The sequence below is a fragment of the Motacilla alba genome, chromosome 10 (genome assembly GCF_015832195.1).
Source record: "Motacilla alba alba isolate MOTALB_02 chromosome 10, Motacilla_alba_V1.0_pri, whole genome shotgun sequence".
NCBI lineage: Eukaryota > Metazoa > Chordata > Aves > Passeriformes > Motacillidae > Motacilla > Motacilla alba.
The window spans coordinates 5,961,762-5,985,853 of NC_052025.1; the positions used below are offsets into that span (position 1 = coordinate 5,961,762).

Below are 24,092 nucleotides of genomic sequence, written 5' to 3' on the forward strand. Positions count from 1 at the left end.
ATTTAAGACACGTTCACTGAGCACCACATACTTTCCATTTAAAAGTTGAGTGCTTTTCAGTTACTTTTAGTCTGTAGCAAGTAGATATCTGGATATCTGTGATATTATAAATATATATATATATATATATATATATATATATATATATATATATATATATATATATATATATCTGTGATATTATATTTTTGCTGTGTCAATAGAAATCAATAGAAAAATTTAGCTCCCAGGGACAACATGTTTTGCAGCATGCCCTATTTCATCTTTAACTGTTACAGTTTGGTTAATATTAGTAATTTTAATTATATAAATAAATGTTGCTGCAAGTTTTTAAAATAAGTTTAAAAGTTTTCAGTGTATGTAACAGTTTCAACATGGCAATTTACAGCAGAGGCTACTAGAACAGAAAGTGCTTAGTGTGGAAGGATATTGCATTATTTCCTGACCTGTTGTTGCCAGGAAAGGAAAGCACGTCACGGGCTGGCTTTTAGGCTCTGGTGTGTCCCAGCCCATGAAATCAGTGATGGAAGCCCCACGTTCTGCTCGTGTGACTTGGCCACTCATTTCTGCTCTGGCACCCTGGCACCCCCTCCACAGCCACATCTTGCTAACTCTGTATGGGGATATCTGCAGTGAAACTGGTCTAAAAATTATCCTTGGAGCACAGAGGCAGGAATAAGTAGCCAAAGATGGGGACTTTTTAAGCTGAATTTACTGGCAAAGGTAACATAACTGTGTATCTACACTCACACAGTATTTACCTACACTTCAAGCACAGAGATCACCTTGCCTGCAGATTTCTGAACCTGTGGGCAAAAGGCATCCTCTGCCTTAACAGAGGCAGGGCACCTGTACCTCATCTGAGACAGGAGGGCTTGCTTCACTCCTTGGATAATTGCATGACATTTTTCCAGTACTCCTGAATGGTATGCTATCATGCATGTGCAAGAAATTCTTAGATGCTCATTTTTCTAGTTTTCTAGTTTGGAGATTCATACGGTATTGGCTGTAACCAGTTGTCACTGAATCACTCAGAACCTTCAAAAAGCATGCAGGCATTTTATACTTGGTCCCATTAACTGCAACCCATCATGCATTTTCGGTAAGAGATTTTTCAGGAAAAAAAATCTAGATATGATTTTAGTTCAAAATTTACAAAATCAAGCTTTGACCACAGAGTAATACTGGGTATGGTTAACACAGTAAACAAGAGGTTCAAAAAGATGTGAAGTACTAAATGAGATCTTTTTATGAGTCATCACACTGCCTATACTGACACAGAGTCCAAACTTCACTTATTTCTCTCAGTGGATTAGATTCAGTTCAGCTCCCTAGGCATTTATACTGCAAACAGATCTGTAAACTGATTCACATTTGCCAAAACAGAAGTTCTTCAGAGAAACTCACAGGTGGCATCTGTCTCCAGAACTGTCAGGGCTCAGCTCTGTTCTGATAAAACTGGTGTTGCATTACCCAGCAAGCTTTAGTATTTGGCAAGGTAACTATATATTACTACAGGTGTATCTTTACTAAAATTCCAACTTTAAATCTAAGAAATACACAGTCAGAAATTCTCCTGACTGCCTCAGTACCAGAGAAAGCATCCCTTTAGTACAGGACCACACATTCCACAACCAATATTACAGTGAAGCCCAGAGGCTCTAACCAGAACAATGCTTTAATCTACCTAAACCTATACAGTCAGTACAGAAGGATTCAAAGCAAAAATATTTACAGTGCAAAGCTCAAAGCTAACAGGGCAAATGCTCTATTTACCACAGTTGGATGGCTGTTTCTCATTCAAGTGTTTAGGCCTCACAGAATCCACATTATATCAATATCATTAGCTAAATCTTTTCTTTACACATCTGTCAGTTCAACTCTACATGCCAGCTGAAAAACTGCAACTGTCACATCCCTTTTTAAATGTGTGAGATTATAATACTTGTGAAAAGTGCTAAAGCAAGAGCCTAGGGACTGAAATTCTTCTTGTTCTCCAAGCAGGTAAAGCAAGGACAAGCATTGAAGCAAGTTTCCCGGTGAAGTCCAGGCAGTGTGGCTGTTTGCAGTCCCTCGATCCCTCTGTGTGAGAGCTTGTCGAGTATTTCCTAAGTTATGCTTTAGTCTAATCAAAGATACAGCTTCTCACCATAAAACTTGTTCCCTAACTAGAAAATATTACTGAAAGCCTTTTCAAAGCTGGAGAAACCAATTTTTGCCAAGTGTGCAAACTTTCATGAGTCACATAATACTCTGACTTCTGTTGTAAGATGAGTAAATATGATAATTGACAACAAGACGCTGAAGTGATTTATACAGTTTCTTATGATAAATTTAAGAAGTGTTTTAAAGAAGGTCTTCCACAGAAACTTTATTCATTTTCTCATGTTTTTTGAGAGCTTCTCCTTAGAAGCAGCAGCCTTCAAAACAGACTTGGTTTTTTTTTTTTTCTCCCTATGACCCAATTATAAATACAGAGTTTGAAATCAAGCCTATGACTCTTTCCTGGCTATGTCTCATACTGACATTTAACATCAAATACATGCACTGCTGCTTTTTAGACATGCACTGCTGGACAAGTAGATTGCATACTACTTCTAAATATTTCTCTCAGGGTAGCCATATGCTATTTTCACAAATGGGCATCTCTTTGGTTTCTGAATAATATATGTCAAGACCAGGAAAAGAAAAGAAGAAAGAATAAGCCTAGTCCCTAGGTCACCACAGAAAGCATCCAAAACTACTTTACTAGAAGAAACACCTTCTTTGTATACTTGTCTTACAGTATGGCCTGATTTTTTTCAAGCCTACTCTTTTTTCTTTCTCTAACTGTATTACTGCCCTGGCTGCACTAATAAGCCTTAATAGCCCTGACAAACTGATTATGCAGATAATTAATTATTTCTCTTTAAAAGCCCTGTAATCTGGAAGCGGTAGCAGGGGTTGACAGAGATTTACATGGAAGAGGAAAGAAGGTGGAGGCATCTTTCCCCCATGAACACTATAGTGTTGCCATAACTCACATGAAACCTCTTCTCTCTGTTCCCCAGCCAGAGCTGCATCATGAGCAGTTAACACACTCATTATTCTTGGCACAGAAATAAATTAGAGAGGTAACCACTGAATGCTTAGATCATTTGAGAAAATCAGTGAAACAATCTCTACCTACAGAAGCATATTCGAGAAGGATTATAAATCATGTACAATGTTTCTTATATCTGCAAAGGCTCAAGATGTTACAGTAGCTGTTGCCCTCATTATATTAAAACCAACAGACAAAATGTGAGCTTTGCAAAACCTTTGCTCATATATATGCAGGGTCAGCTTTACCCATGCATGGTCACGAAAGGCCCAGAGACAAGGGTGTGAACAGTGATGCTTCCCTGCAGCAGCACAAGCCCTGTCTTGTACAACCTGTACAACCTGAGAGCCAGGAGAGCAATAAGGTGAATGAGCCTTCAGAACACGTCAATGTCTTGGTACTTTATAATACTACAACACAAGTAATGAGATCTTATCAAAACATGATTTTATGTCATGACTCAAGCTGGATGGTGAGCACAGGAACATTGCTATTTGAATTTAAATTAAAATTTCATTAGGTATCCTATTACATTTTAAAATTAGTATTTTGTTTCTAAGCGAACAGAGTCGATTGTGTAACTGAAGGCTATCTACATCACAGCCTTTTCCACGCCACTGCAAAAACCATTCCTCAAACGTATGTGTTATATATGCAGATAAACTTCATGTTGCTTTTAAATTAAAATCATTACCTTCCATCTTCCTGCCTGCACTGAAAGGTAAATACAGTCCTTACATGACCCTCCTCCAACTCTCCTTCCGAAAAGAGTGTCATGTGTCAGCAGCGAGGATGGCCAGTGCCCCAGCGATACACTATTGTGCGGCAGTCAGGGACACAGAGAGGAAGAGTCTCAGTGAGCAGAACATCTGGGGACATCCTGCTCTACCAGGATTCTATTATTCTGCAGACAGGATAAAAAATAGCACTCTGAAGCACCAGCATGTTCCCTGCTTTAAAAGGTGGTGCTTGTGAAACTGAAATTAATTCAGCCAAGGTATGCGGTCCTTTATTAAAAGGCTCTTTGAGTGTAAGGAAACAGAGACACTTGAAGAAGTCACGCATCTGAAGCGGTTTGGCAGCGATTTCTTGTTCCTTCAGAGCAGGCACTCAGCTGTGGGCTGCACCCCTCGGACAAACAAAACAGTGCCTCTCACTGTCCGGGGAGGCACTGGAGACAGTTCTGGGGTTCCCCAGCGTGCGCTGGCTGTGGAAAAGGCAGCAGCCGCCCTGTGCCCAAGGGCTCGGCCGATGGCCGCCGAAGGAGCTGCCGGCGGGGCGGTGAGGCAGGGCAGCGCCTGCGGGGCCCCGGGCAGCGCCGCGCCCCGAGCCGCCCGCTCCGCGCTGCCGCCAGCCCGGCCGCAGCTCCTGCCGCGGAGACCCGCTCCACCATCCGAGCAGCTCGCTCCCGCACCGCCAATATTTTTAGAAACGACCCTGTTCCTGCAGTGTATTGCAAATGAAACAAATGCGCCCTTATGTAACATTATTGCAATTCTATTGCAGCGTTTGCCTCTGAGACAGCAGCGCCTCAGCTACCAAGGTTCTGCCACGCCAAGGGGCAGAAGACGCCACACAGCTGGACCCTGCTGTGTATCCCGCACAAAACCAGAGGTATAACGGGACTCTTGGACTGAGGATACCCCCTTATCCCATCAAAAAGTTATGCTTATATAAATCTTAAATGACTTGCAGCATGAAAACAAATTGCTAGGCCGCCAGCTGAGATTTCAACTCATTCTGAGTCTCTAATTATGCTTGAACAGCTCTTGAAAACACTGAAATCTGTTTCTGACTGCAGAGCAAAGCATGGAATGGGCAAGACAAATATTGTAGTAACCTTCATAAGCAACCTGATAGTTATTGTGGAATCTGTCCTCTCCCTTTCTTCTTCTCTGGGGAAGTTGGTGTTCATTATGAAAATACCTTCAATAACAAGATGTTCCAGAAATTGATCATTTTGTTTATCTATTTTTAACATTTATTTCAGTACTTTAAGCAAGTACTTAATTTTCTGACGCTATCTTTCCATTTCCATTCTCTGCTCTATGGAAGAAGTACTTAAGAGACATACTTTGATGTCAGTACAGATTCACAGACAGGTAATTTTCTTCTGAACAAACTTGTTTCTGTAAATATAAATGCAATGCAAACATAACTGGCAGAGTCCAGTCTGTGGTAACAGCTGTTATTAAATCATACCTGTTTCTATTGTCAGGGGGTTTAATAACCTCCACTGTGTAAAGAAAGGGCAAAGAACTGTGACTACACCCATATTTTAGCAGCAGCAGGATACAGATGTTAAACTCTGGACTGTTCTAGCCTCACATTCCTCCAGCTTTGTAAATGGCCTCAAAGCCAGTGTTTTTCATTTTTATTTTTTTAGGTTTTTGTGTTTCTTTATATGGGGATCATTTATTAGGCTCTTAAACTTTTCTATGTCACATACCTGAGGAAAAAAACAGTGCAAAATACAAAGCATGAAGCATACTATTTTTCAGCATTCCTTCTTCAAGCATTTTCTGGACCTTTTCAGGAGAAAATATTCAATGTTCACAGAGAATTCTCTTGTATGACCTTGCTACTGTCACCTCTCCCTTGCAGGGAAGGATCACTGAGGTACAAATAGCACAAAACCTGTGCTTCTCCACCCAGCTGCCACCTGCATGCTTAGGGACCTTGGGGTAACCACTTCTCTGAACATCAGTAAAACATCAGCCGGGGCTATAGGGCCAAGTAAATACAACATAGAAGTTTTCATGCGCTTTAAAAATTAACCGGTGGTACATAAATGCACAAGCTAGCTGTAAACATGTAATTGAAAAAGACAAAATTAGGACAAATATTGGTAGCTATCCTTAAGAACTCATGCAACTTGCCCAATCATTAATATCTCTATTGCAGAGTGTCTTTCCTGACTCAGTGCCTTGAAGGGCCTGTTACCTTATTGCAATTGTTACCTGAAGGGCAAGGTACCTTATTGCAGCTCATTAAGTACTGGCAAAATGTGGGTATTTTTTGAAACCTACGTTACTCTGCAAAAGACAAACTGATTTTTAATTCTTTCATTATTACCATCCCTACTCCTCCTTCAGCGTTACAGTTGTGTAATCTCTGCCCTGGGAGGTTTTCAAGAGCAGACTGGTTACAGCCCTGAGCAACCTGGTCTGGCCTCAGAGCTGCTCCTGCTTTGAGAAGAGGCTGGAGCCCTTGTTAGGTCCTTTCTAACCTGAATTATTCCATGATCCTTTCTGGCAGTTTCTTTCTGTCTTCTCTCTGCTGTTTTTCAGGATTTCATTTACAGAGGTGAGGCTTTTATAAAGAGATTGCTCTCTTGGTAGAAAACTCAGGTGCCCAATCTTTCTAGTTATGAAAGATTCAGTACACGGCAGGAAAATCAGTACTTCTGGCAGATTTGCATATTATTCAGTTTTGATTAAAATGTTGGTTTTGTCAAATCTCTTGGAACTTTCACAAAATTGAAGGGAAAAAGCTCGCCCAAGTTATTTATACTTATTTATACTTTCTACTTTTCTGTTCTTCTACATAATCTCTGCTACGTTTTAACTGCTGTTTGTGTGTTTCAAATTCTAGGTATTGCCCTGTTGTGCCTGATCCATTGCCATCTTGGCTTTCCAGAAACTGGTTTGTAGGAGCTTGCAGTAAACATTTTAAGTGATTAAAGCCCTGCAAAGGATGGTGACTTATATGCGAAAATCTCTCTTCTGAATTAGCTTTTTCCTAGTGAAAATTAGAATTTCTCAAGGTTTTCACCTCGGTATTAACTCGTGTTTACAGCAAAAACACTAATTTTGTGTTCTGCACATTCTCAGTGTCTGTCCCTAAACAGCTTCCTGAAGTATTTTCCAACTCGATTACAGATCAGTTTTTCAAGCTTCTTAAGTAATAGCAGAGAGTTTTATTATACCTTTCCCCTCTTTCTCTACTGACAGGAGGCATTACTGCCATTTGGCAAACACTGTGCTTTTACTTTTTTTTCCTATTCCTTACTCGAAGGGATTTTGTAAGGGTTGTAAAAAGCAGGTCAGCTCTGCAAGCACCTATATACAAGTTTCTGCTGTCTTTAAAATGCAACGTGAAAAGAAAGTAATTTACATTCAAAACTCATTTAAAAGATTGCTGAAGCCAGGAACCAGAAGAAAGAAGCTGGAAAATGATCAGCTAAGATCCAGTTGTTTTTACTTCCACCTTATCTGTACTTAGATTTTTCAGCAAATTTCAGCAGATTTTTCAGTTGTTGCTATTTTATCTCCTTTAAGCACCATTCAACATGCAAACATAAGCACTTCCAGTATTTTTCTTTTACAGATTTAAGATCTGTAATGCTAGACCAAAATATCCTTTTTTTTTTCCCCTGCCTTGCAAATACAAGCTGGTATAAATGGCTCCAGTGAGTAATTTTCCCTAAGGGTCACTACGTAAGTCTGGCATATTCTCTGACTCTCCATATTACTGAAGGTTGCTTACAGCTCTGAGCAAAACAGTGAGCCTACTGCCATCCTCATGATCAGGCATCCAAGGAGACAACTCTTCTGATAAGTTACAGAAAAAAGGACTCTCTGTTTGCTCTAACACTTGTACACTTCAGTCTCCTGGTGGATTCTGGACATGCAAGCCCAGCAATCTACCATGATCAGTGAGTCACCACGGCATGATTGTCCTTTGATTAAACCACTTTTGCTTCCTTTTGCTGTGGCCAATCCACATTGGAGCCTTTCCAGCTAAGTCCACATCCTCTTGCTCTTCAGCACACCACATTTGAGATTGTAGCACCAAGGATTGCTGGATTGAGCACCACAGACAGGAAAAAAAAAAGTACAATGCCAAACCTAATAATTTCTATGATGTCATCTATTTTCATCCTCTAAGCCAGTTCATCCAGGACAATCAGCACCATTTCCCAGTTGTGGCAAGGCATGTGGAAGAAGCACTGTTATGACTTTTTGGTGCCATGATAATGACTGCAAAGGAGCCACTGCACAAATGAGTAGGGAATACAGGAGAATGAGCCAAAAAGGTGATGCTAAAATGAGGAGCAGGAAGGTGGGGAACAGTGGTTTGGGGGGACTGGAATGTGCTCTGGTCTACTTTCACCTGTGTAAACTTAATCCACAAATCAAACTGAATCCAGTGCAGTAATAGAAGTGACAGGTAACTCCCAACAAAACAGGGGCATGAGAAGGGTTTTCTGGAAAAAGCCTCAAACAACTGGAATAATGGCATAAGCAGTCTGTGAAGCTCAGCCCAACCTGCAGCAGTGTGAAATGGTGGGCAGCAGAGCATGGACACGCACAGCAGCACTGCAGCTCTGCCTTGGAACCCCAGTGATGGAAATGGCTGTAACTCTCTTTGGTTCCTTGTTTGAGATCTGTGACTCTTTGTTACATCCCTCAAGGCTTTTGTGCCTTAAAGATAAATCTTGTCAGCCAGAGACAGTACCCCTCTGGTGTTTTATGGAATGTTTCTGCTCTCTTTTGTGATGTACTGAGAGGTATTTTCTCTGTGCTTTGTAAGCTGGTAGATACTATAACCTAGGCAGTACAAGATGCCTAGTTTTCAAAGACTGTATTTCAATTTTTCAGATGTTTGCAAAATGATGATGTCCTTAAAAGAACAACATCATCATGCAGAGGACTGAAGGAAAACTCTAATTTAACTAAAGAGCCCCAAAGCTGCCTCAGTTCAGACTTGTTCCCAAGAGAACATTGCTTGGAGCCAACTACTGCTGCTTCTTTCTTTGCTTTCTGTTGCTGGCAAGACTGAATCTATTTTTTACTGACATGCCACTTATAATATGCTGTGAAATGCAGACAAAATGCAAAGAGAAATTGCAGGCTGTCTTGATAAAAATTTGACATCAGTTTCCAAAGCCTAGAAATAGTTTTGTGATGCTCTGAACTCAGGTAAGGCAGCAGTGGTATTACATCAGTTTAGCATTTTGGGGGTGTAACTGCACAGAAATGTCAGCTGTGAGATTACCAGCTCCCTGTGTGAAAGAGCAAATTCTAGCATCATTATACTCAGACAGAGTGGCTCTGCATCAGTAACATGCCTGGGCTTCTGACTTTCTCAGGAACTGCCCAAGTCACTTAATTTGTTGTTTGATCAGCTATGAAGTAAAAATAAAAGCAGTAAGTACCATTGTAAACCTGTTCAAGATCTTGTGATGGATATATTACATTAATGCTATTTATTATGGTAAACATTTCTTTGCTACATTCACAATTTTCTTATCTAGGTCCAAACAGAACTGAAAACATCTTGTTAATATTTCATTGACACTCTTTACATTGCAACTTGGCTTTTGAACATGGGTGTCCTCCCCTGCTCAATTGACTTTCAGCCTTGCTCTCTCCAGCCTTTTTCCTGATCCCCTGACAGGAGTTGCTCTGTCATTTGTGCTGCTTCAGCAGCCTCAAACTCCTGACTGCCTTTAACCTACTGAATCACTTCCTGACTTTATGTGATGCCGGTAAACTTCTCTTCACCTGAATCTGAAGATGAGCATTTCAATCAATTTCTCCACTCTAGCAAACTCACGTGCTGAAATGAATTTTGCAAGATCGTAATTTTTGCTGCATTTAAAATTCAGCTTTTCTTTTGCCATCTCTCGTCTTCCTTTGCCTTGCTAGGTAAACTGCTTGCACTTACTTTGATAGAGTTTATACTTCTTTCCTTCTGCTTCTTTTTGTAAATAGTTTTGAACAACAACAACAAAAAAAAATAATGTTATCTAAGGATGCAGGTACATTTACAAAATGTCACAAAAACTTATTTTTGGCAATAATCCCAGAGAAAAACAAAGCTATTCTGGGAAGGCCTCCATTTAAAAATAAATTCTATTCTAAACCAGGGATCCCTGTACTTTGTCAGAGGAATGAGTTGTGTCATTCCTTACCCACAGCTACAAGAACTTTACACACGGTAAGGTCCTCACTGAGGTGAGTTCAGAACCACAGAGTTACAACCCTGCCCCATGTCTGCACATCTTCCCTCACATTGCCCTGAGTGAAGCCTCCCAGCTGCTGCCAACATCCCTCCTCCCAGCTCACAGCAGCACAGTAACCACAGAAATTATCTGCAAGGGGAAAATTATAAGGGTGCTATCCACCTCATTTTCAGCTGTCTTTTAAAGGAGTTAACAGCTGGCAATAAAGGGGAGAAGCAGCATCTGGTTATTTCTGCAATGTAACAATGAGGAGAGCATTACAGTAGCTCTGTGGAAGAACTTGGGGAGTTTGTTCACTGAGTGCAGGAGTGGAATCAAAGAATTTAAAAGATATCCTCCCATTCCAGTCCCCTGCTCACCAAGTGACCCAGCAAAATTAAAATGAAGTTTTTACTTGTCCATATTTCTTTGGGCAGATGCAGCATTTAATTCCTTCTGGAAGATGCAGCCCAGAGGAAGGCAAATCCTGTCTGTATTGCCTGGACATTGTCCATGCCTGTGTAAATTAGCAGAATGCTACAAGCACACTTCCCCATCCTCAGTGGATGTCCTATGATGTCCTGAAGTAGGGAAAAAACAGACCTCCTAGCATCAAGGATATGAGGGGAATTCTCTCACAAGTCCTCTGAATTTCTCCACGGCACTGCAGCACAAGGGAGGAAACCAGATTCCCAGTTGAGCTAAGGGAAAATAGAACCCTCACTCAATAAGACAATCTATTTCTCAGTCAGACTGACTGACTGTCAGAAGTAAAAAAGGTTATAAAAATTACACTCATAGCCTGAAAAAGAAAACTTTTTGTAAGCTAAACCTGAACAGAAGCTAAAGCTCTAGGAATGCCAGGCTTCCATTTCCTTCTGCATGTCTGCTGCTTGTGACATTGCTGGGGCCTTAGAAAAAAAAGACAGCTGCAGCCCAGCCCATTGTAAATTCTGCTCTATTTCTTGTTATTTTCTTTAGAATAAGTACTATATTTTGCATGTTTCTATATCTGAAACAGATCATATAAAATAACGATCTGGTACTGAACAGTCACCTTCAAACATGCACAGGAGACACTCCTAAAATCTATTTGCAACACCAGCCTCCATCATCTTATAGCCAAAATTGCAGTTCTTCAGAGGGACTGCAGGGCCATGTGGATGAATAGATGCTGTATATGGCATGAGAGTGTTTCCAGATTTCCACCCTGCAGACGGTCATGGCATTTTCCACATGACTCCTACTGTAATACCAGAACCACATAAGTCATTTATAAGTAACTGATATGTCCCAGCACCTTATAGTGCACTGCGCAGTATTCACAGCTGAACAGACAATGCAAAAGGAAAATTAGCATGTCTTCCTGTCTTAATTTTATGGAGAGCATATATGCAGGCAGGAAAGTAGAAAAGCAGAATAAATACTGATGTATATGTTCACTAGCACATGAAAATATCAGCACTTCCATTAAATATGATAATCCCAAAGACAGCAGAACATGCACAGAGAAAATAAAATATTATTTTGTGTTGTGGTCAAAGCCTCTGAAAATACTGTTATCATTGACCTGAATTCACCTGTATAATTGGCAATTACTTTGTTAGTGGAGAAAGAGGTGTCAATTGCTCAGAATGACCCTTCAGTCTTTGTTTTCCATTCTCTTTCTTGGAGAAAGAAAGGTGCAGGGTGGAAAGACAGAACAATTAAAACACAGAAACTGGCTGTGTCTGACACCACTAAGATAATAAATGATAATCAAACTATAATTCAAATCCACTGGCAATATGTTCCCTTTAAGGAGTCTGATAAATCTTCACTGTGCCTTGGTGCAAGAGCAATGGTCAGAAATCAGAATATTTGATCTTTTTTTGGAAATGTGCTTGCTTGTGAGTGCCAAACAACTCCAGTTTGGCCAGAACCTGGGCTCTGTGAATGGTGAGCAGTTTCAGAGTGGAACATAATCCCTGGTGAGGCTGCAGTACTGCAAGGCATTCACTTCATAGTTGGAATGTCTTTGCTTCAACACAGCTCTCCTTTTGCAAAGCTGATATCAAATTATCAACAATTTTTTTACAAATATAAAAGAAGGGCTCATTAAACAAATATGGATCACTGAAAAAGGATAGATTTCTTGTCCAGTATATGAGCAATAATTTAAAAAGAGTTGCTCTTACATTAGTCTAGAGAGGAAGATTTTGCTTACGGAGCCCTGGGCATATAAAAATAAATCCATAGCTGCAGTGTAGGTTTAGTGCCAACACAACAGTGATCATGAAGAAAGCAGATTTAAACTATCCATTTTCCCCTGGAGTTTAGTCTCCAGCATAATTTGGAAACGGATCAGCCCAACTTAAATTAACTGTATCAGTAAGGACCTTAATGGAATTTCACAGGACCCACCAGAGTACAGACTCCAGAGAGCAGATCTGAGCTGGAGTCTTGCTTTCTCCTGCCCACCTCGGTGATGTGAAGCCCAGCAGAGGCTGGTGATGAGGCAGCAGCTGGGCTGCTTTTATTTCAACATGCCAGCTGGGGAATCCCTATGGAACTTGTCAGGCCAGTTCTGAGGCTGCACTGTCACCAAAGCACCCTGAACTAGCCAGTCCAGCTGACTACAGCAACTGGATTAAGCTGTGCAATGTTTTCCTCTTTTTTTTTTTGTTTTTTTTTTTTTTTTTGGAATGTGCTTATCGATGAGGTCAACTAAGAATAGAATAAAGCACCTCTGAACATTAATGATCATAGCTCAGTTAGGTAGACACCATGTCTTTAAAGAAAATTTGACATTCGTTTAAATGATGGAGACAGGTTTGTAAAGAAACATGAAGAAGAGGGGAACATTCCTTTTTTATTATGTGAACTCCCACATGCGATGTCATGAGGAATTTGAGTGGGAATTTATTTACAAAACTGGGACTTACTGTCATTACACTGTGCTGAAACAGGGGAAAAAATTACCATGCTGTAAGTCAAATGTCACAGTAGAATTTAATATGCTGGAATTCTTGGAAAGTGTTCTAATGCTTTCAGCTCAAAAGCAGCACATACTGCTTTTTATAGCAAGGAATTTTAATTGTTATTAGTTTTTGGCAATCCCCATAGTCTGCTGGCATTTTCTAAACCACAGAGATTAAAACCTGAAGAGAAACAGAAGGTGGTAGGAAAGGGAAGAATGTCTAATTGAAGTACTCAACATCTACTTATCCATGACATACTAATACAGATATGTGGGTAGGAGTGCAAGATCAAGACATTATTCCTACCTTCCCCTCAAATGTGCATTATTAACCAACAAAATTCTCATAACAGCCACAACAGGTCAGAGAGAAGTGAGCAAGTGACAGTATCACATGAGGGATGGCAGTATGGCAGCTGGACTGAGCAAAGGGTAGCAAAACAGTTTGCCTGGAGAACAGGAAGGAATCCTGGAAAGGTTGTGTCTTCAACCAAATCACAGTGCTGGCATCCGTGGTACTCACATGCTATGCTTAGTGGATTTATGGGTAAACAAGTTCCTGCCCTGCAGTGCTTTCAGTGTGAAGACATTCTGACATGACCAGGTTTCCACAGTCTCCATCTCCCTTCCTCCCCTTTTAACATTTCCATCCATACTTTATCTTACAAGGCAAACACAGCCTCCCTTCACCAGGTCCATCTGTGTCCACTGCATCTTCCCTGGACACATCACTGCAGCTGCCACACAGCCGGGAAGGAAGGACATCAGGCTCAGACCTGGCAACTCCACAGCTCCCACTCTTTTGCTCTGGGAACCACATCCTGCACCCTTGAATGCACTCAAGAGCTCCTGCCTGCTCTTGAACCCTTTCCTCATGCTGCCCCAGACTCCAGCTTGTACCTTCTGCCTTCAGACCTTTGAGTAACTCTTTCTCAGCCGCCCTGAGGCTGGGACTCAGGTGTGCTGCTAGTGGCAAGCACACACTCACATTGTGATGAACACCTGGAAGGAATGCTTTGGACACTGCAATTCTGACCGTGGCAGCAAGGCAGTGATTGCAGGACCCGCTCACGGCAGCTTGCTCACTGTGTGTGTGCAGCACTGACTTGTAGCAGAGCTGTGTATGGAGAGGTGAAGCAACTCTACCACAAGTCTCCATGCCCATGTCTGATGACTCGCTCACTCCAAGCATGAGAGACAGTTCCCCCAGTGACGCCGCAAGCCTTTTTTACTGGGGGAACAAGAAAAAGAATTTTGGGAAAGCTCCTGGGATGCAGCAGTGAGAGTGGTGCTTCTATCCCAAGCACATCCCAAGCAACGAACTGTCCCTCTGAACATTGAGGGAAAATATTCTGAAGACCTGTTCAGCACTAGATTGATGGGATGCCCCATGCTCCCTCTTCTCACTCCAAAATGTACTTCAAAAATTAAATAAGGACACAACATTAGCAGCTAATTAGCACTTCCTATACTTGCTACTGCTGATTCCAGATCAACCATAAAGAGACAGCAATTTCCTACCGGGTGACCATCTTCACAGAATCCCCAGCACTGTGGCATTTTATGAACTGTGGCAATGCAGTATTGTCTGTAACAAAAGGATTGGCTCAGCACAGAGTACTCCCTGCACCACCTCTGCTTCCACCTTTACACTTTTCAGAGTTTCCCTAAGAGGAAAAACATTTGCATGAAACAAACACCAAAAATGTCACACTATAAAAATATCCTTTAGGATTCTTTATATTCTCTATGCTATAATGCTGTATGCTATATGAATAATAAAGCATTACACAACTTGTAAACCCGCTATATTCATAGATCATATAAGTTTTATATAAATTTTAAACTTTGATTTGTCATGGAAGCTTCTTCAATGATTAATATTTATCAACGTCCAACAGTCAAAAGCTATCAGATGTCAGTGTTGTCCTCGTTAATCCTTTTCCCCTGGGAAATGTCTTAAGGATCTGTAGGCTGCTATACTAAGCTCCCCTTCAGCACACAAAATTCATCCAGATATCTGCAATGACAAAGTTCATACCAGATAATTTTTGTTATTCTGGGAGGGACTGAACTTCTTGCCGCTGAAAGAGATCCCTTTGTAGTTAGCAATCAAACAAGCACTCACAACTTCTTATCAGTATTTCTCTGGGCCTTCTCCTACTTTCACAAGTCTCCCTGTAAACTTAACGCTTGAAATTTAGTTATACAACTTGAATTTTCACTGACTGATTAGGATAGATGATAAGAGAAACACTGTTCTCACACATCATTGTTTCTGCCACTTATTTTACCCTACTGCCATCACAGTACTTAAAATCTGCTTTGGAAAGGCTGAAGAAACTGCCTTCTGGACACAGAGCAGAATCTCATTTATTCAGGAATAGCAAAGTTCTCTCTAATGTGCTCTTTAAACCCATTGTGAAACCCAAGATGGTAACATATGGTCTGCTAGGAATCACCTTGCCCTTGTCCAGTCTCAGTAGGCTAGGGCTGTGTAAAAATCTGCATCCACTGCAAGTCATTAAACCTTAATATCAAGGAAAACTTGTTTGAGTGTTCTCAGCCTTAAACTTTCTATTTGTCACCTGCTACTCCTAGACAGATGAACTCACAGATGGGAGAGACTGCAGATCAGAAATTATAAACCTTGCAAGCACTGAAGTACAGAAATAGCATTGCAGAAATTCATTGTTGCCACTTCTCCCATTCCTGGGGAAAATGTAGACCATAATATCGATATGTATTGATCTTTGCAAGCACTTCAACCTCTGAAGAGGCAGCCATTGCACTCAGGAGCAGGAGCAAACCCACTTGGCTGTAGGAGAAAACAAGTGAGCCATGGGTAGCTTGAACTGAAGAAATGCCATTCTCCAGCCACTCAGGACCAACTCTGTTCCATGATCCCCAGGAGAAGCAGAATCTGAGCAAGTGCAGAAGGCACATGGGCACCTGGCACATGATCTGCACAAAACACTGCGCCAAAATACTGCAAGAAGAGGTAAGAGAGGAAGAAAAATAAAAGGAGCAGCTACCACTCCATTTAGGATGACTGATTAAACAAAAAAAATGACAGGTTGTTTTTAATTCCTTGTTGGCAGCAGCTAGTCTCATTTCACTGCCTTTAATTTCTCCTCTGGTCTATCTGCAAGTTTAATAAAGGTCTTTGTGCATGCTCAGGACTTGTTCACTTAATTGAGTGAAACTAGAAGCCACAGTTATGCCAGAAGGTTTTATTAGGATATTAGAGAATAATCAGCAATCTTTTCCCAACCTATCCCCAATTAGATTCCACAAAGATTCAGCTGATGTTTTATTTAAATGCAGGCTTACCACACTGTCCACTGCAGTCCTTAAAATCAGTCAGACATGAAAAACTTCCCAAGTACAGGGTCTCCCCACTCAAGGAAATAAAGGAAAGCAGTTTAAAAACCTGTTAACATTGGTATTACCACTACAACATACTCCAAGAAATTCCAGATCACAAAGCTGTGCTTGTACTTACAACCTCTCCCAATGAGTCCATGTCACATTTATGAAGAGTAGGAAAACATAATACTCCTTGCAAACTGTGATGCTGTGCCAGTGTAACATGTTGGGGTATTTTTCATTTGTGTAAACTCCCTAAGAAATCCACTTGTCTTTCCAGTCCATCCCCACTTTCTAGTATGCTGATAATACACCCTGATCCTTTAGTCACTGGTACACTACTTACAACATTGCTTCCGAATTGTTTTGAAGGTAGAGCTTTCTCCTTCAGCCTTCTAAAAATGGACTTTACCCCCCACTTAGCAGCTGAATAATTACTGGCTCCATGTTGTCTGGGGGCTGGCTTCAAGAGCAGGAAAAAATTGGCAAGATGCTCCACTGTCAGTTTAGGCTTTCTTCACACTTTCTCCCTTGAACAGACATATTCCTAATTGTATTCCCCTTTCTTTTCCATTCTTTGTTATACTTAATAGTCATGCTCTGCTTGTGTTATGCTCCCTTATTCTGAACTTCTCAACCTATCTACCATTAACTATTTTTAGGACTTGTTGTGTTTACATCCTCTCTTAAGATCACTTAAGCAGAACAAAGAGCAATTTTAAGCACTGAACTCTAAGGAGGAGAAGCAGGGTGGAGCGGGCCCACGCTGTTTTAGGAAAGGCAGTTTGGAAACTGAGAACAGAAAGCTCAGTTCCTAAATGACTTGAGCCTGCAAGAGGGCTTTTGATAATAGTGGTATCTTGCTCACACTGCTCTGAACAGGCTGACTCTGCAGTCCCTCCAGACCAAATACCTGCTCCAACAGAGCAGAGCAGCAAACAGCTTCTAGCTTTAACAGCTGGTAATGCAATATACAAACTTCTCCACAACACTTTCCCTGATAGGCTCCTACTTCACTAGAGGCTACAGTTTTTAATTCCTTGCACTAGACCTAAGGGAAAAGAGGTGACCTTGGCAACAGCTCAGCATCCCACCCATACGAAGTTCAGGAACAGCTGCAGAACAATATTCAGACACAGACCAACAAAAAAAAAATTCAAACATAGATCTGTCAGAGTGGAAATGTAGTTAAACCATGTGTGAATATTATTCTGCTCTATCAGACTTCAAGACCAGTTCACAGAGCCTAGGAATCATTTGTGTATGGTCTTGCAATTAAACACTGCCATCAATCACCTTCGCCATGCAGAATTTTCTTTCACACACACACACACACACACACACACACACACACACACACACATGCACACACATGCACACACATGCACACACACACACTCTCTTACCTTCCTCAAAGGATGCTTCTGGAGAAGCTTTTGCTCTTAGTATCTTAATATCTGTACTCAAAATAATTCATTTTGAATACAGTTTGCCTTTATGATGACCATTTTTTTACACTAAACTTCAAAGACACCCACCAGGTCAGGATTGATGCTTTCTGTACAGGCCTGGCACAAATCTCGATCTGAAAGCAGTAAAACTTTTTCATTCTGCTGATGTGTTTTCAACCTGTCCTCTGCCTGCCAAAATATAACCCTTGAAAGCAGACTCCATATGACTTGCCCCTCAACTATAGATCCTGTCAACTTGCATTATCCATGGTAACAGTAATATTTAAGAAACACCCTCTAGCAAAATGCTTACACTGTTTTTCCAGCTTGAGCTGAATAAATAGCAGATATCAACAGTACCTCAAACATATTTTAATGCTGATAAACAGCTCAAAGTGGAATTTTGTTTTTCTAATTCCTTAAACCTATGAATAGTTTACATCACATTCTTTACTTTCATCCAAAACCTGTATTTTTAATACTAAAATGATTTTATGCTTAGTAGCAGCCAGCTGTAGGAAGAAGAGTAAAGGAAATTAGGAAAGGTAAGCAGTGGTGAAGGGCTATTTCTTCTGCCATCAAAGTACAGTTAGCCATTATTTATTTCATCTTAAAATGCATTTGTGACTGCCTCTGCCAAGTGTCAGTTTACTGAGGAAAATCTGCGCACAAATCTTTGTAACTTACATTTTTAAGTCATCCATGTGTTTTAATGACAAAGACAACAGAACTGCAACCTGGAAAGGCACTGGAAATACACTATGTTAATTGATTATCACGCCAAACTGAACTTTCCAGATGAAGTAAAAGCAAGATCTGACAAATGTATGTGGCTCCTGATTACTAACAGCCTCCAGTGAAATGATGACAACATGACTACATTGCTTTCTTTTACAAGCTCATTTACAATACGCTTTGTGATGGTATTTAAACAATAGCTAGTGCCAAATGGGCAATGCTGACTATATTAGCAGTCTTCTTTAAAATCAGCAAGTGTAGGTTCATAATTTTTCTAGGTTTCCTAGGAAAACAAACTTGTTTTATCACCTCGTCAAGCTGCTATCTCTACCTAACAGTAGATGGAATCCCTGGAGAATATAGAGGACAAGTAGCTGTGAATTATGTACAATTTAGAGGCCATCATTATGGGGAAATATATGGCAGTAAGAGGTGTAGGGCATTCAGGCACTAACTCACAGAAAATGGCAAATCAGTATTTCTGCTGCTCAAGGAGAAACTTTTTTCCAGCTCTCAAACTTTGGAGAGTATTTTGGTTTTATTCACTCTATGAGGGTCAATAAAAAACAATGGCCTTTTTCATCTCTTTTCCAAAACTGCAGTGCAAACCTACACACACATACAGGAATGCAAACAAAACTGAATTCCAGCAGAATTCTCCTATCCAGGAAGCCTACCACAGGCTTCACTCATTACTGCTGCAAAGGATTTTTCAAAGATTTTCCAAAGCACTTTCCAGTGCTAAGGAAAAACAAAAGAGATGTAGAATGAGACTTGCTATTTTTACTGGTATCAGCGAAAAATTACTTTATCTGCATACAGATAATGTGGAATCAATTTTGCATGGTGTCAAATGACCAAAAAAAAACCCCAGTTCCTCAGCAGCAGTCTGACATTACTGTCTTGAAGTTTAAAAGTAAAATGCAGCTTCAAATGGGAGCGCACGTGCTTTGGAAAGTCCACGGAAGGCTTGTTTTTACTCTGGCCAAAACAGGTCCCTGAATGCAATCTGTTCCAGCTAAAGCAGAAACCATTTCTGCCTCAGTCTGTACGCAGGGCCAGGCTGGGCCAGGGAGCAGGAGCCCTGTACTTGTGACCCACGCCCTAAAATACCTCCCCACAGCACACAGCCACTATAAACACAGTGTTTCATATCATCTGGCTCACTTGCCTCCCATACTTTGCAAATTTTATTGCAAATAAGAAACAGTGGAATTAAATGTATTCAAATATACACTAGAAATCTAGGAGGCATCATTTACAGACAGTTTGTGTTCTTAAAGGCTCCAAAGATACATAAAACATCTTGCATTCATAGTCTTGACGTGAGAAGGCTAAAACATGGTATTTTTGCCTGAAACTCTGCTAACAACAACACATAGTTGCTGCAGTTTAAAAATATCCCTTCTATATTCTCTTTTTAAAAACTATAAATAGTCTGTTAAAAAAAAGTGACTTTAACATCTCTGTTATTTGAACAAATAACAGAGTAATTCAACATTAGGTGTGGCCTTAAGGTCACATATTTCAAAGACTATTAGGAAAACAGAAAAGTGAGGACAAAACCTTGCATGAAACACACAGAAGGAAGAAAGGAGCAAATATTCTCTTGCTAATAAATTGCTACCATCAGCAGACAGTGCATAAATCATCACTGCTCAGCTGTGAAGATTTCTGGATTATCTATCAGAGTTTAACAATTTGCTTACATAGCTCAGCCAGTACAGAGTTAAGAAAGAGCCTCTTGTCAAGTAATTCCGTTGGATCTGTTCCTGCTGCTACTGATGCCAATAGGAGTGTTGCCCTAGAATTCAGGAAGAGCAGGACAGGATCCAAAGTCGTGGTGTGATCAGTTTTACTGTTTATATTAGTGCTGTAACTATCAGTCTCCAACTGGAGATGATGCTACCAATGGTAATGAGACTTATCAACACCAATTCCATTTGAAGCTTGGCCTTCATCCAAGACATCTACAGCAGTGAAGTAAATTACATTCAGGCAAATTAAAGAATCCATCCACTAATCAGATTTTAACTTCCATTGTCATCAAAAAGTTTCCATCAACGCAACTTTTATTCTAACAAAGTTCTAAAAATTTACTCACTAAAGTGATCTTTCAAAAATCTTATCTATAGATACGTGCATGGAAATTCCTCTTGAAAATGTTAACTTCCTTCTGGGCCCAGTCTGCCCCATGGAAACTGTTTATAAATTAGCTCAAAATCTTGACTGTGACTGGATGGTGACATAGCATATGTTTTGACTGGAGATAATGTTGTATCACCACTTTGCAGTTTCCCCTAGGAAACTTTACCAGAGAATCAGAGAATCAATTACAGAATGGCTGGGGTTGGAAGGGACCTCTGGAGATCATCCTGTCCAACCTCCTTGCTAAAGCAGTTTCAACTAGAAAAGGTTGCACAGGATCTATTCCAGGTGTGTTTAAAGTATCTCCAGAGAAGGCAACTCCACAACCTCTCTGGGCAGCCTGTTCTAGTGCTCAGCCATCCTCAAAGTAAAGGATTTTTTTCCTCACATTCCAACGGACCCTGTGTTACAGTCTGTGCTTGTTGCCACTCGTCCTCTGGCTGGGTACCACTGAAAGGAGTCTGCCCTGTCTTGTGACACCTTCCCTGCAGACATTTGCATGCATAGATGAGGTCCCCTTTCAGCTGTTTCTTCTCAGGGCTGAACAGGCCCAGCTCCCTCAGCCTTTCCCTGTAAGAGAGATGCTCCAGTCCCTTCATCACCTTTGTGCCCTTCCTGGACCCCTCCAGGAACTCCATTGTCTCTGTGTCCTGAGGAGCCCAGAACTGGGCACAGCACTCCAGAGTGGCCTCACCAGGGCTGAGGAGAGGGGCAGGATCACCTCCCTGCTCTGCTGGCACTGCTCTTCCTGATGCACCCATTGGCACTGACTCCTGGGGACACTGCTGGCTACAGGCCTCCAACCAGGCTCTGTCCCAGCACCCCTGAGCTGTGCCATTCAGCCACTCCCCAGTGCCCCTCACTGCCCACTGACCCAACCCACACTTCCTGAGCTAACAGTATGCCGTGGGAGAGAGTTTCAAATGCCTTGCTGAAGTCAAGGTACACAACACCCACTGCTCTCTCCTCATCTACCCAGCCAGTCAAGCCATCATAGAAAGCCATCAGACTAGACAAACATGATTTCCCCTTGGTGAATGCATACAGAATAACCCTTTCTGCCTCCACACGCTTAGAAATGACATCCAGGCTGTGTTGTTATCACCTTTCCAGGGATAGAGGTGAGGCAGACTGGTCTGTAGTTTTCTGAGTCCTCCTTCCTGCCCTTATGGAGGACTGGACTGACATTCACTTCTCTCCAGTCCTCAGGCTCTCCTGTTCTCCATGACAATGATGATATGGAATGACATAGCAGTAACATTTGCTAGCTCCCTCAGAACTCATTAGTGCATCCCATCGGAGCCCATGGATTTGTGGGTGTCAGGTTTGCCTAACCCAATCTTCCCACACCAAGGTTAAGTCTTCCTTTCTCCAGATTTTCTCTCTTGCCTCCAGGGTCTGTGATTCCTGAGGAGTGGCCTTAGCAGTACAGACTGAGGCAAAGAAGTTTTCCCTGGTTTGCCACGCCAATTCCTGGCAGACCATGCTCTCTAACTAAACAACAAAGAGTTTCCAAAGCCAAGCTGTTTTTATGCTGCACAGTAAACCATGATTTGAAGTGCATGCAAACATTTAACTAAACTGTCATTTAATTGTGGACTCAGACTCACAGGGATCATGCAAGTCACTGTTAGAAGGACCAGTGCTCCAATTAGCAACTGGCCTCGTGCACCTCGTCTCCAACAGAGACACAGCTGCTCAGAGCAGTGTGCTGCTGTGTGGATCTGGGTGCACTTGACAACACCAAGGCATTTCTGCACATGGATGTGGGATGGATCTGACCCTTGAACTTCTGCCCAAACACCACACCCTGACTTCCATGCAAAACTCTTTTTTGGCTGGCTTTAAGGAACACCAGGACAGACATCTTTGTATGTTCTGATGTGCATAAACCTTAGCCTGCAGCAGAATATAAGTTTTCAGTAATGAAACGCACACTTTGCCTCACCAAGAAAGTGAAGAGTTATTTTTGATTGTGTTAAAAAATCATAAGTATAACTAAGTTAGACGTTTTATAGGACTCCTACTCACCTCCTCAGCACCACATGCATCTTTCTCTTTATTTCAGTTCTTGGCAGACCATCCTCTCCAGCTAAGAAGACATACTGTGTCTAAAACAAAACTGTCTTTGTACTCCACATAACAAACTAACTTCTGAATTTGCATGAAAGCCACAGAGTTGACAGCTTAGGAGTTTAAATGATGGATTTTTATACCATTATGTAATTACTGCCACAAAATAAAATATTCATTCTGGGTGAATTCTCAGGAACACGAAATCAGTTAACAGGTATGTATACACTGAAAGCCCTGAGGATATACAATGGTAAAGAACACCACAATCTGTTCAGTTCCAACTCCACCCCTTTGGCATTCATTGGCAAGGAAGGTGAGATCTTTCAGAGTAAGTAAACTGGGGATTCCCTACTGATTGAGAAACAATGAGGTGATGAAAAAATGACATATTTGGCATCACGCCACCACACCGTGGTTTAGCTAATACAGAAGGCAGCAGCCACGGGATGCAATACAGGTTCCAGCACTGTGTACAATCCTACTTCACTACTGAAGCACAAGGATGCATCCAGTTTGTAGGTTTTATTTTCTTTTTCTCTTGATTTTGCTGTTCTTCATGCTCTCTATTCAGTTTGTGAACAGAAATTGTTCTGTGGTCATAATATAACTGTGTCTTAGTGACTAGGCAGCCTCAAGACAGAACATACATATAAATACAAATACATAAATTAAGCTCTCTGCTTTCTAGAGGGTGCTTTAGCTGTTTTTTCCTGCTAAAAACATTAATAGGAAGCATCACCAAAATAAATTACAGTTTAAGAAACAGTTAATTCTCCCACCCAGTCACTTTCTGCAACAAATTAAAAGCTTTCAGATGAAGAGAATTTCATCTGAAATTTCATCTAAACTGTTGCTTTGTTAGCAAACAGCTCTTAAGACACATCCTTAGCCTGCCCAAGAGCCTGTTTATCTCTGTTTACTCCCCTGCCTGTCAAGAGGAACTGTGGTCTGCTGATATCAAACATACATGAAACGCTTCTTAACAGCTGATTTCATCTTCCCTTTCCCAAAGCCTGCTCTTTCCAAGGCTGTCTGTGCATAGTAAACATCTCATTCTAAGGGCAGGCAATTTTTGTGTGCAATTATGCTAAAAGCTAATCTGTGATACTGGTGTTGATTATTAAATGTGACAAACTTTTGGAGGCTTCTGATCCAACATTCTAGATGTAAGTTCAAAATAGCCTGTTACAATACCTGCCTGTACAGATACTAAGTTACTTTCAGCATGCCCTAAATCTCTCTGATGTCAAGCCATACCTCTTTTTGAGCATCTTCAATTTCCACCTGGTATCTCTAGGCTAAATAAATTTTTAATACCAG

General features: G+C 41.1%; 1 protein-coding gene across 8 annotated transcripts in view; it reads right to left on the reverse strand.

The window, feature by feature from the left end:
* The window catches only part of TJP1 (tight junction protein 1), a 186,590-nt gene that overhangs the window by 75,768 nt on the left and 86,730 nt on the right, over nt 1-24,092 (reverse strand). The gene's annotated exons all lie outside the window — the stretch shown is intronic.